The following is a 14,172-nucleotide window of genomic DNA, read 5'->3' on the forward strand; positions in this document are numbered from 1 at the left end:
TTATTGATCATATCTGGGATGCCTTTCAACGTGTTGTTCAGACGTGAACTCCAGCCCGTCATACTACTACGGATTTATTGACAGGCCCGCTGGATTCATCGTGTCAGTTCCCTCGAGCAGTGCTTCAGACATTAGTCGAGTCCATGGCATGTCGTGTTGCGGCACTTCTACGTGATCGCTGGGGCCCTACACGATATTAGGCTGGTGTACCATTTTGTTTGGATCTTCAGTGTGTTATACGGTGGTTAAAGAGTTGTGTCTTTTCATATGACAATGACGCTGATATTCTAGGTTCACCCTTCCATGCTTTCATTGTCCTTCCCCATCCTGTGTTTAGCGATTTCAATTACTTCTCACGTGACAGTATGGTGTTACGTTTTTTTCAACAGGACAATGGTCGTTCGCACATACCACGTCTCTCTTTGAAGTCCCTGCGTGATTTTGAGGAGCTCCCATGGCCAGAAAAACCACACATCCACCCTCGATAGCACATGTGTTGGACCTGCTTGATGTCAACTTCGTTCCAGTGCCAATGTCCTAAATTATGCCTATTCAGCTGCCCCCAACCCATACAACACGCAGGGCCTTCGGGTACCACGTGCTAGATTTTCATGTTATACCGCTCGCTGCGCCAAAATTAACAGGCCTACAGATAAGACGAACAGGGTTTTTTGAAGGAAATTTAATGTACTTCTATTTTCTTCTGGGATACGTTTTCATTAGACACTGCAGTTGTAGAATTACTGAAGAAAACCCAAAAAAGTAACATTCAAACTCGTTTCTCTTGAATAACTGGGAAACCCTGGCCTGCAGCAAAACCGTATTCCAGTAGAAAATGTAACTACATTACATTTCTTACAAAAAGTTATGTTCATTTTTGTTGTCGGACTAATAGTTCGCACGAAGTGAGCGAGAGAATATGAAGGGACAGCTGAATCACCATATATATATATATATATATATATATATATATATATATATATATATATATATTTATATATATATATATATATTATCGTTTACACATTGAAGTTGATACAAAAAACAATTTGAGTCTTTTATTGCTAGATCAATAAGTAAAGGTCATCGATAGCGACTGCTTTTACGGAAACTTGGAGAAGGAAACTTTTTACGTTATCCTGATGACACTAATATTCTAACACAGTGGTTAAATGATCTGGAAAACCAGTTCAACGAAATGGATGGTGGCACCAAAAGACATTAGATGAGCAGCAATAAAATAGAAAGGGTTGTGGATTGTAAATAAATAAAATCAGGCGATGCTTAGGGAATTAGTGTGTTTAATGAATGCACATATTATATTAGTTACAAACTATGAAATTTACTGATGACGCTGCAATAGTTTTGCAGGCAGCAAAGGACTTATAAGTTGTGACGCTCTCTCATTAAGTCTGTTTATTACTAATCGACTAAATCGAGAGGAAATATGGCGGCTGCAGTGTAACACGTGTTAAGTTCGGCTCGCGAAATTTAGTCGAATTCGAAGGTGTTCTCGCAGGTGGTGTTGTCTAGTACAAGTGGAAATCGTGTAAACAACAGTGTTCTGTGCAGTAGTGCTATTTTTTTTTCTGTGCTCCGCCAATATCTTCGAGAAAATGGTAAACAGAAGAGTCAACAGCAGCGCGTCCAGCAGCGGGGAAGCATCAGGTGCGGCGGGCCCGCTCTTGGCGGAAGGTGCGGCCGCGGCTCCCGGTATAGCGGAGCTGGTCCGCTCTGAGGTAAACGCTGCGCTTCGCGATAAAAACAATCTCGATCTGATAGCAGGCACTATATCAGATACTGTAACGGCAGCAGTATTGGCCAAAATGCGTGAAACTGTTGAGGCCAATACTGCCGAAATTACAGCACTAAAAAAGTCTGTGTCTGAATACGAGAAAAAGGCACGAGAGTTGGAAGTGAAACTATCTGCCGCAACTGACGAACTAGAATAGTACCAAAGGCGAAATAGTCTACGACTGTTTGGAGTAGTAGAAAATAAAGAAGAAGACACGGACAACCTGCTTATACAGGTTGCGCGTGAAAAATTAGGCGTAGAAGTGACCAAGGCAGACATTGACAGGAGCCATCGGGTGGGACGAAAACTACCAGGTGCCACCAAACCTCGTCCAATAATAATTAAATTTGTCTCGTACCGAAAAATGGCAGAGATCTTTACTCAGAAGAAGAAGTTAGCAAGGACAGGGCTTACAATAAGGGAAGATCTGACACACGAACGGCTAAAGATTTTAAACAGTGCCATATCCCATTTCGGTCTTCAGAATGTGTGGACTCAGGATGGCAGAGTAATCATTAAGACAGCAGCTGGAAAGAAGACAGTCACAAACATGACAGAACTGAATAGTATTAAGTGAAGCTACTCGAGCCAAAAGTGCAAACTTAACACCATTTGCAAATTGTAACAGCCCTATACTCAGATATAGTCTTGTAATTGTATTAATTTTTTAATTATACCCATATTTGTACCTTCAACTAATTGTTTTTGTAACTGTATTAACTTTTCACTGTTTTTTTGTGTCTGTAGCTCTAACCATTACTTAATTTTAGTTACTGCTAATACTTTTTTTCATTTTCTCAGTTTATTCTCTTCCGTTCTGAATTAGTTCTATTGCAATTATTAGTTTCTCCTTTAGTTCATTAATCACCCATATCTTTGGTTTAAATTGTTCATAACAAAAATCACTATCAGTATCACTTTAGCAAATTTCAATCTAATTGTAGCTTCCTACGATAATCACTACCAGCATCACTTTAGTAAATTTCAATTTAATTCTAGCTTCCTACGATAATCTATTAATTATTAAGCTTACTTCTCTCTGCTGGCAGCATCGGCCTCTTAAATCACTCCCTTTCCCTTATTTCCACCCTAAGCTGTTTCAAATACGCTAATTACATTTCTCCTCGTACGACAGAGGATACACAGTGACACACAGCCGTCACTATTTTGGTCATATTCTCCTTGCACCGAATACCACTAATCCATTTTCTATACTCCCGCAACCTCAGGAAATCTCTAGCAGTCGCCTTTCTTTCGGCACTCGCGGTGTCACACACAGGGCGCGCAAAATCTCGGACACCCCTGTGTTATGTCACTTGGCGGAAGCAGCGGCCAGTGCCCCTCGCGGCAGGTAGTGCCTAACAAAGGGACAAACCAGTCTGCCACCCTAGTTCAGGCTGCTCAGAGGAACGCGTCAGAGCTTTTAGCAGCTCACTGCAACATCCAGTCTTTACCTGCACATTACGAAGAACTTAGCCTCCTCTTCAACCAACTAAACTACCACGTAATCCTCTTATCCGAAACGTGGTTGAAACCACACATATCCTCTGCATCTATTCATCTCCCAGGGTACACATTTCTTAGGGCAGACAGATCAAAAAAGCGAGGTGGCGGGGTCGGCGCGTATATACGAACAGATCTCAAAGCGAAAGTCTTATGTACGTCAAATCCTGCTGAAGAAAAAGAGGCTGAATTCATGTTCATTGAAATAAATATACAAAGTCGGAAATTCTTGACTGGCGTCGTGTACAAGCCGCCAAAAATAAGCTCAATGAGTTCCTTCCAGTCGGAATTACATTCACTTCAGTGTCAATACGAACATGTCATCGTAATGGGTGACTTGAACATAGACCTGCTAAGAGACACTCCCTCCGCAATATACCTAAGAAGACTGTTTAGTTGCAATAGCATGAACATTCTTCCATTACAACCTACACACCATACGGCGCACAGTCATACTCTTATAGACGTAATCGCAACGAAACAGACTGACAAAGTAAGAGATGTTGGTCAAACATCGGCCCCTGGCCTCTCAGCACATGATGTAATATTCCTGGCCTACTCTGTGCAGCCCCCAAGGATCAAATCGCGTTACATAACTTGTAGGAACATGAAACGTATTGACCTTGACGCTCTAACAGCCGATTGCTCAGAAATCTCATGGCATCAAATAATCAGAAAACCCACAATCGACGGCAAAATTAATGAACTTGGTGATAAACTCACTGCCCTCTATGACAAACATGCACCTGTGCGCACAATCCGTGTAAGAAAATCTCCTGCTCCATGGCTGACAGCTGAATTACGTCAAATGATGACTAATAGGGATGCTGCCCACAGGCGTTTCAAGGCAGATCCGAAACCCGAGCGTTTCGAAGAATATAGAAAGCTACGGAACAGAGTGAAACAATGCATTCGCAATGCTAAAATCAGGCACGCTCGCTCCCTTGTATGCAGCGATCTGACGCCCACGACTCTATGGAAGAATCTCCGTAGCTTGGGGGTCGGAAAGGCAAAATCGGAAACCACTTTTCATGTGTCAGCTAATGAATTAAATGAATTCTTCTCTGCACCTCTGAATACCAGCACAGCTGATAATTACCGTCCACAAGAATCCCTAAACAGGATAACTAACAACGATACCTTCCATCTAAAACATGTAACAACAAATACGGCAAGAAAAGCAATAATGAGAATCTTTTCTGATGCAATAGGCAACGACAGTATCGGTATAACCATGATTAAGAATGTTGCCGATATCTTAGTGCCTGTCTTAACTGACATATTTAATTTTTCCCTCGTGAACGGAATATATCCCACTGCATGGAAAAGAAGCCTAATTCGACCCATCCCTAAGATCGAAAACCCGCAACTGCCTAGTGATTACCGACCAATTAGCATACTGCCTGCTGTTTCCAAAGCACTTGAATATATTGTTCATGATCAAATCACTGAACACTTGCATGAATTCAGCCTATATGACAAATTTCAATCCGGTTTCCGTAAACATCACAGCACAAACACTGCTCTAATTAAAGTAACTGATGACCTGAAATATGCCATCGACAATCGAAAGGCAACAATATTGACGCTACTGGACTTCAGCAAAGCTTTTGACACTGTTAACTTTGACATAATGCTCAGAAAAATGTAACAGCTTAATTTCTCTGAAAGTGCAATGAGATGGTTTGAAAGCTACTTAAAAGACAGACAGCAATGTGTTGTCTGCGTAAATGAAAAATCTTCCTGGAAACATGTTTCCTCGGGAGTGCCACAAGGATCAGTCTTAGGACCACTTTTGTTTTCTTTATATGTCAACGATATTTCATCGGTTCTGTCCTCCTGTAAATATCATTTCTATGCCGACGACCTCCAGCTCTACCTAAGCGTCAGACCTGAAGATGTAAACACTGCAATCGCTCAGATGAATGATGATCTGTCTTCAGTAGTGACATGGGCGAAAAACCTGGGGCTTAAACTAAATGCAAAAAAGACGCAAGTAATCTTAATAGCCCATCAGAAATTAATAAGTTCAGATTTCCGCGAACGGCTACCTCCTATTCTGCTCGACGGTACTCCAATACCATATCAGAAAACAGTGAAGAACTTGGGTGTAACTTTGGATGAGCATCTCAACTGGGCGGAGAATACAGTCGCAGTGTGCCGAAAGACGTCTGCTTGTCTCTATGCTCTCAAAAAGTTTCGGAACATATTTCCACAGGACTTGAAACGCCAGCTCGTGCAAGCACTCGTTCTACCGAACCTCCACTATTGTGATGTGATTCAACAAGGCATGAGCAGTGAAAACAAAAGACGGCTAGAGCTAACCATGAATGCCTGTGTGCGTTACACCTGCAACATTCGCCGATACGATCATGTTAGTGCTTCATACTCCCAGCTAGGGTGGCTGCGGCCGGACAAATTGCGCGACTACCACACTCTATGTCTACTCCACCGACTCCTCGAGGCGCAATCACCCCAGTACCTTGCTTCAGAGATTAAAAACCTGTCATGTCATCATAATCGAAACACGAGGTCACTCTTATTTGGTATCCTAACTGTGCCCACTCACAAAACAAAAACTTTTGCAAACTCCTTCTCAGTTGCCGCTGTCCGCCTCTGGAACAAACTGCCCCTTACCTTGCGCAAAATTCAATTTCCTGCTGCTTTTAAGAAGAAGTTGAAGCATTTCCTACTATCATCCTTATAAAGTTCTCCACAAAATTAATGTACAAGGACAATCCCCTCATCTGTCAAATAGCAAAGCTAGCGTCTCCTATGTTGCTCCTGAGATGCCTTCCTCTTCATCTATCTCTATTAGCCACGCAATATTCTTTTCCTTTATATTTCCTTAATTATGTTTCATCATGTCTCTCTATTCTTCTCCTCCCTTCACCATGAGTCTCCCTCATACTCCCTGCTGTCAGCACTCCTATCTCAAATCTATCTGTTCAATAATGTCTAATTATAACAGTACTTGTGATCTAAGAATATAAACTCTATATGTATGTATTTTTCCAGGTGTACCTTTCAAATTGTTTATTTCACTTTTTGTACTAGATGTAGTGTAACATGCCTACTAAAACATATGAATGTAAAATAAGTAGAATGCCTGGTTAGATGTAAGAGAGGGCCTGATGGCCCTAATCTTGCCAGGTTAAATAAATCAATAAATAAATAAATAAATAAATAAATAAATAAAACGGTGACCCAGTCTCCTCTATAGGTTGCTTATCTAAGGGCTTTTTGGAGGAACAAAAAAAAATTGTAGAGTGTTTCATATAATTACTGACCGTATTTAAAAATGATAGTTAATCCAGCGTTATGTGTTCAACAACATGAGTCAAATATTAAAATTACAAACTTTTTATGTTGCTGTTGTTGTTGTTGTTGTTGTGGTCTTCAGTCCTGTGAGTGCTTTGATGCAACTCTCCATGCTACTCTATCCTTTGCCACAAACTCCTCTTCTCCCCAATTGTATTCAACAGCCGCGTGGGATTAGCCGAGCGGTCTCAGACGCTGCAGTCATGCACTGTGCGGCTGGTCCTGGCAGAGGTTCGAGTCCTCCCTCGGGCATTGTGTGTGTTTGTCCTTAGGATAATTTAGGTTGAGTAGTGTGTAAGCTTAGGGACTGATGACCTTAGCAGTTAAGTCCTATAAGATTTCACATACATTTGAAGGTGTTTTTATTTTTTTTTTTTATTCAATACCTCCTCATTGTGTTGGTTTAGCAAATTGGACAATTTCCCAGCCACTGTCAGTGTTCTGTATGTGAAATTCATTGATTTCTTTTTGCAAAATAGGCGTTATTTATTGCCTAATTAGGTGTTAGTTTTAATACTTAGCGATTAGTTTTGGCGAAATTCGATGTAATTTTTTTGCCACATTCGGTGTAATTGCATTACCTTTTGTTTCTCTTTTTTCAAATTCAGCGTACTTCTTTAATATTTCATTGTTGGTTTTTGCTATATTCGCGGATGTTTTTTGATATATTGTATATTTTTTTCCAAATTCTGTTTTTTCCCACATTCGGATTTTTTGCAAAATTCCGCGTTTTACCAAATTTCCTGTTTTTCTGCCAGATTCGGTGTCTTTTGTCAATTCGAATATTCTTTTTTTTTTTTTTTTTTTTTTTACAAATTTCTGAGCTATTTTTGCTGTCACATCGAGGTTCAAGTTCATTGCGCAGGAAACGAGCTGTCATTTTGGGACTACATACGTAACTCAGTCTTGAGGACACTAGATGTCAAAATGCAACTTTAAAATTTAATAACTATCAGTTAGGTGTTTTAGTAACCTGACGTTGTTAGATTTAGAATATTTTTATACGGCAAAGTTATAAATTTCGCAGTATCTCATAAAAATCGCCGACTTCGCATTATTTTGCTCAAATCCCCTAATTTTGCGTTGTCGTTTTCGTGACTTTTCCTGCCCTTACTAATATTTCTTTTAATAAAAAATGTTTTCAGTGATAACAGGTTACCAGCATGTTATATTAGCACCAGGTTAGGTGCTTTTTTAACTATAGGCTTTTTGCTATATTTAAATATCTCACAGCAACGTTGTTGAACAGCTGGTAATTTTAGTGTTTATTTTTGATTTAAGGACATTAAAGTGTACATGAATTTTTAAAAAATCCAAAAATATCTCGTGATTTGTCAGTTTTATGACAGATGTGTTTAAGTCAGCCACACCAGCTGTTTAAAGAAAATTAAATACGGCTTTCTTTTACGGACAACGTGTGTGCCCGCAAGAGATATAAAAAAAAATATACGTCCCCGTGGAAGGGCTAATTCGTCTGTGGAGGCAGAGAAGGACGCAAGAGAGGCAATGTATTCCAGAGGCAGCAGCTGCGGCAGCTGGCCTTAACTGCTGCGGGGTGTGGGCGCCGTAACTCGGACTGCGCTGGGTGGAGGGGGGAGGGGAGTTGAGGAATGGTCAGGACGGGAGCAGAAGCGAAAGAGACGCCCCGACAGCGGGCTCTGTAGTGGCGCCCGCAGCACATCTGTATGTGTGTGTGTGTGTGTGTGTGTGTGTGTGTCTCCTTCTCTTACTCAACATCCGCCTCTGAGCTACACCACCACCCAAACCGGCTAACTTTTATTGTTGGATACCAAAATAGACGACAGTACATTGTTAGTCTTCTTGTGCTGATCTACTAGTGGGAGTGGAGACAAGTGTTACAGTAGCTCAGCGTGAGGTTCACTACTGTTAAATATATCGTACGAGGGGCGTTCAGTAAATATCGCAAGATATTTTTTTTTCCTCTGCCAGCTTCAGTTGCAAAAATGCAGATTTTTTTGTGGCACATTGTGGGATATTCTCGCTTCACCTCCACAGTTTCATAATGCTCACAAGGGGAAGGCCTCAGACACGGCCAACCGATTCGGCTCAAATTTGGCAGGTCGCTTGTGTACAACCTAAAACGAAGGAATCCAAGATATTTTGGGTCAACACCCCCGCGTTTTTGAGAACATCATCCCTAAAAGTTATGACTAGTAATCGACTCAAAATTGGCGGGATCGATAGATAATTGTAAATAGAGCATTTTTCATCATCAGGTATGGGGTCCGAAAACGCATACTTTTCCAGAAATTGAGGTAAGAAACTTTTATAGCTGCCTCTTGTGTACCCACATGGTAAACGTTTTTCGCCGACAGCACCGATAGCGTAACGGGCCGGCACGGTAGCTCAGTGTGTTCGATCAGAGAGCCGGTTGGCCTCTGTAATAAAAAAAAACTGAGTGGAACGATCAACAAACGAACTTGAACGAATGTCATCTGACGTCCGCAACGACCAAACACAACGAACAAAATGCAAAAAGAAGAAAAAAAAACTGCCAAGGTAACTGGCTGGGAATCGGAGAACCCGGGTTCGAATCTCGAAGAAACCTAGCGGATGTTCTTCTTTTCGTTTGTGTTTTTCCATATTTCAATTGATAGGTATAGGAGGGTTAATAAGGTAAGTAAATCAATAAGGAATGATAAAAATAAGGTACGCAAATAAATTTCTCAAACCTCTTGGGATAGTAAACAACTGAAATGTTACTCTATGTCACTTTACAATGGCTCTTCCAGTCACTTTTCTTCGAACAACTAGACGGATGGTAAATGTCATATAAACATTCGAAACAAATATGCTCATGGCACCAAGAACATCTAATGAATGCAATCTTTCGACAGCCACACTGTTCCTTTTGAAGAGTCGGTGGAAAACAAACACTCCAGGAATCCAGTATTAGGCAAAACTTATCAGAAACGTATGGTTTTAAAACATTCTCAAGAAATGTTCTGTAAATCGCATTCGTCAGTTTCCGGGATTTGGAGCAGGTAATGTAAACATTTTTCAACGACTCAGTTAAACGATTGACTCTTCTATAACCCGAGAACCAAATGTAACATTCGCTTCTTGTAAACTCACGATAACCTTAGGCAACACTTTTCCAGAGGCTGTGATGGCATATTGCGCCCTGTACGAATGTGTTAATTTGTTTTTGCTACCAACTGCGACAAGGGTTCGTTTATCTCCCTTATGCGATAACGTGCGTCGAATGTTCACCCGATACTTGCATCCTGTTTGATCAGCGTTGGTCACGTAACCACTATTAAAACCGGTCATAAGTGACGCCGTTTGCGCGCTGAAAAGAGCCGCCACTTTCTGTATATCTTCTATGTTTTGTACCTCCCTATGAGAGACGTATGTAGTGGCGTGCCGTTGACGAATTTTATACTCCGATTTGAAATTTCTTGCCCAAGATAATAATGCAGAAAACTTAAAATCCTTGTTGGCCGTGTATTGAAGCGCTGCACCTGCAGCCCACTCCTGAAGTATTCTCGTTGATACATTCTCGTTACGACAAGGAGATTCGACAAATCGCTCATTTGTCCACTTATTTATCGCCTGGTACTTGTCGTATCTTGTCCCTCCTTTAACGATATCACTTGCCCACAATTTCAAGTCCTTCTTCCTTTACAGGGCCGTTGTTGCTCCATTCTTTTGCAGTGTTTGTAAGTTCCAATTTGGATGATTCCTGGCTAGCGCTACCGCCTTTACTTTTACTTCAAGGGGTATAGCACCGTAGTTCAATCGTTTAGCAACCGGTTCGTAATACTCATCGGGAACAGATGAAGCACATATTCCCAGTGACGTGGAGATTTCCAAAGTGTTATGACCATTTTGTTATTCACTAGTCGGGATATCTTCCACTGAATCCCCTTCTGCTTCGTCTTTATGGTACAGTACTTCAGTATCAACAAAAGTCATTTCGTTCGTCAGCTCCAAAAATCGCTCGACGATAGCCGCTCCTATGAATCAGGAACGACGAGAAACAGAGCTGCCTGCTTACGGTAGTGCATTGATAATGCATCTGTCTTGCAACACTTTTACAAACCAAAACACAGTGTCGGTAACCTCCCACTTGCCATCGTCTGTGACAGGCTCCCAACTATATACACTCCTGGAAATGGAAAAAAGAACACATTGACACCGGTGTGTCAGACCCACCATACTTGCTCCGGACACTGCGAGAGGGCTGTACAAGCAATGATCACACGCACGGCACAGCGGACACACCAGGAACCGCGGTGTTGGCCGTCGAATGGCGCTAGCTGCGCAGCATTTGTGCACCGCCGCCGTCAGTGTCAGCCAGTTTGCCGTGGCATACGGAGCTCCATCGCAGTCTTTGGTAGCATGCCGCGACAGCGTGGACGTGAACCGTATGTGCAGTTGACGGACTTTGAGCGAGGGCGTATAGTGGGCATGCGGGAGGCTGGGTGGACGTACCGCCGAATTGCTCAACACGTGGGGCGTGAGGTCACCGCAGTACATCGATGTTGTCGCCAGTGGTCGGCGGAAGGTGCACGTGCCCGTCGACCTGGGACCGGACCGCAGCGACGCACGGATGCACGCCAAGACCGTAGGATCCTACGCAGTGCCGTAGGGGACCGCACCGCCACTTCCCAGCAAATTAGGGACACTGTTGCTCCTGGGGTATCGGCGAGGACCATTCGCAACCGTCTCCATGAAGCTGGGCTACGGTCCCGCACACAGTTAGGCCGTCTTCCGCTCACGCCCCAACATCGTGCAGCCCGCCTCCAGTGGTGTCGCGACAGGAGTGAATGGAGGGACGAATGGAGACGTGTCGTCTTCAGCGATGAGAGTCGCTTCTGCCTTGGTGCCAATGATGGTCGTATGCGTGTTTGGCGCCGTGCAGGTGAGCGCCACAATCAGGACTGCATACGACCGAGGCACACAGGGGCAACACCCGGCATCATGGTGTGGGGAGCGATCTCCTACACTGGCCGTACACCACTGGTGATCGTCGAGGGGACACTGAATAGTGCACGGTACATCCAAACCGTCATCGAACCCATCGTTCTACCATTCCTAGACCGGCAAGGGAACTTGCTGTTCCAACAGGACAATGCACGTCCGCATGTATCCCGTGCCACCCAACGTGCTCTAGAAGGTGTAAGTCAACTACCCTGGCCAGCAAGGTCTCCGGATCTGTCCCCCATTGAGCATGTTTGGGACTGGATGAAGCGTCGTCTCACGCGGTCTGCACGTCCGGCACGAACGCTGGTCCAACTGAGGCGCCAGGTGGAAATGGCATGGCAAGCCGTTCCACAGGACTACATCCAGCATCTCTACGATCGTCTCCATGGGAGAATAGCAGCCTGCATTGCTGCGAAAGGTGGATATACACTGTACTAGTGCCGACATTGTGCATGCTCTGTTGCCTGTGTCTATGTGCCTGTGGTTCTGTCAGTGTGATCATGTGATGTATCTGACCCCAGGAATGTGTCAATAAAGTTTCCCCTTCCTGGGACAATGAATTCACTGTGTTCTTATTTAAATTTCCAGGAGTGTATTACAGCGCTAGTCGAAGAGTGTACATCCTCCATTATTCATATTATGCGCCTGAAAGATATGGCACAACAAACAATAACTAGTTACTACGGCATAAACAGACAAGATAATTACTAGAGACTACATACAGTACTCGTCATATGTTACTTACGGAAGAACACTGTATTCATTCACAAAACGTATTTCATTCGGCGCATTAACGATGGAAAAATCACTACATGCATCCGCGAGGTTCGCGGCAGACTAATGACGGAAAACAACTCTTTCCGATTGACTTCTATAAGGCTCGTGCTGGACACCTTCACTCTTCCAGGTTAACAACTATGCCCAGCTTATTATTATCATTCCTTATTGATTTACTTACCTTATTAATCCTCCTAGCCTTGTCAGTTGAGATATGAAAAAATACAAACGAAAAGAATAGCATCCGCTGGAGTTTCTTCGAGATTCGAACACAGGTTCTCCGATTCCCAGCCACTTACCTTTTTTTTATTTTTTTTATTTTTACCCTAGCTGCAAGCAGGCGTTGATACACTTCATTGGGGACATGTTGAAAATGTGTGCCCCGACCGGGACTCGAACCCGGGATCTCCTGCTTACATGGCATACGCTCTATCCATCTTTTTTTTTTTTTTTTTTTTTTTTAAGGAAGGTAGGAGAAACAGAAACCTTTATTATTCAAAAAATAAACATAGGACGTCCTGCCACATGATAACTGTTCTGGAAGGATCCTCGCTGCCGTCCTACCATGCAGCATGAAATAACAACAAAATCGAAGTGGGGCCACCTCCGGCACCCTAAACAAAAGTATGTTGGGTATGAAAACAAAATTTGAAATACATCCATTTGATAACTGTTCAAGCGTGAGTTTTTCGTAGGTCGCATACTCGCATAGTGTTCTTAGTCGATCACTTTAACTTGGTCGGTTTCACAACGACAGCGCCGCCGCTCATCTTTGTGCACCCGGCACACCCCAGGTATTTGGCGGGTCCTCAAAAACCGTTACTAGGAAATTGGCATACCAATCCTTGTACTTTTGTAGCCGTAATAGTGTTGTGTGTCCATCTTGCAAGTATTGCCAGTAATCCAGGACGTGGAGTAAGTTCGTACGTGAGTCTCTATAGATGTAATGGACCGTCATACCTGTGATCCACGCCACCGCGTTCGTCTTATGACACGGAAAATACGTTTCCTCTGGAAAAAATACTATGTCAGAAGAGACTGCTGTATAGATAGTGTGCCGCATGAACGCTATTATCTTTCTGGCGAGAGTCCAGACAGCCAATGCCTCGCCGCAGACCAGCCGATGGTCGTCCGTATCCAGCACGTCGCATTGCTGACACAAGGGCGAATCCGCCAAATGTATTGCGTACTTTCTATCGTTTGTAGGGTATTTTCGGTTGACGACAATGTACCATGTTGATCTGACTGATGTAGGTAGGTGGGGGTGGTGGACCGTGCGCCACACCACGTGCCAATTAACAGCTGGATGTTTGCGTTCCACCCTATTCCGGGAGATCTGTCGAAGAAGCGGATGGTACACGTCCTTCGATGTCGACTGTCGGGTCGTCGGTAAACGCTCTCGAACGTAACTGTGTTCCACGATGAACGTGCGCACATACGTTAAAGGTGGCGATATATGGCCGACACTGACTGGAGGAAGATGCGATGTTGGTACGAGTTCTTCGATGATCGTCCCCGTAAGCGAGTGATTCCTGTTGCGCCACCGTTTGAGCATAGTATAAATAAACATGGCACGCGCCTTCTCGTGCACGTTCACTAAACCAACGCCCCCCTCTCGCGCTGGGAGGGTAAGCGTGTTGTACTGTACCTTAAAGAGTTGTCCCAGGCACACATAGTACCCAAAAGCCGCCTGAATCCTCATAGCCATCGTACGCGTCAAGGGGAGAAGGTGTCAGGTGGCACATCATGGGCGCAAGATAAAGGTTGACGAGTAACACTCGCTGCAGCATATCCATCGACCGTAGGGCGTTTAGTCGTACTGCCGT

The sequence above is a fragment of the Schistocerca nitens genome, chromosome 10 (assembly GCF_023898315.1).
Source record: "Schistocerca nitens isolate TAMUIC-IGC-003100 chromosome 10, iqSchNite1.1, whole genome shotgun sequence".
NCBI classification, from domain to species: Eukaryota; Metazoa; Arthropoda; class Insecta; order Orthoptera; family Acrididae; genus Schistocerca; species Schistocerca nitens.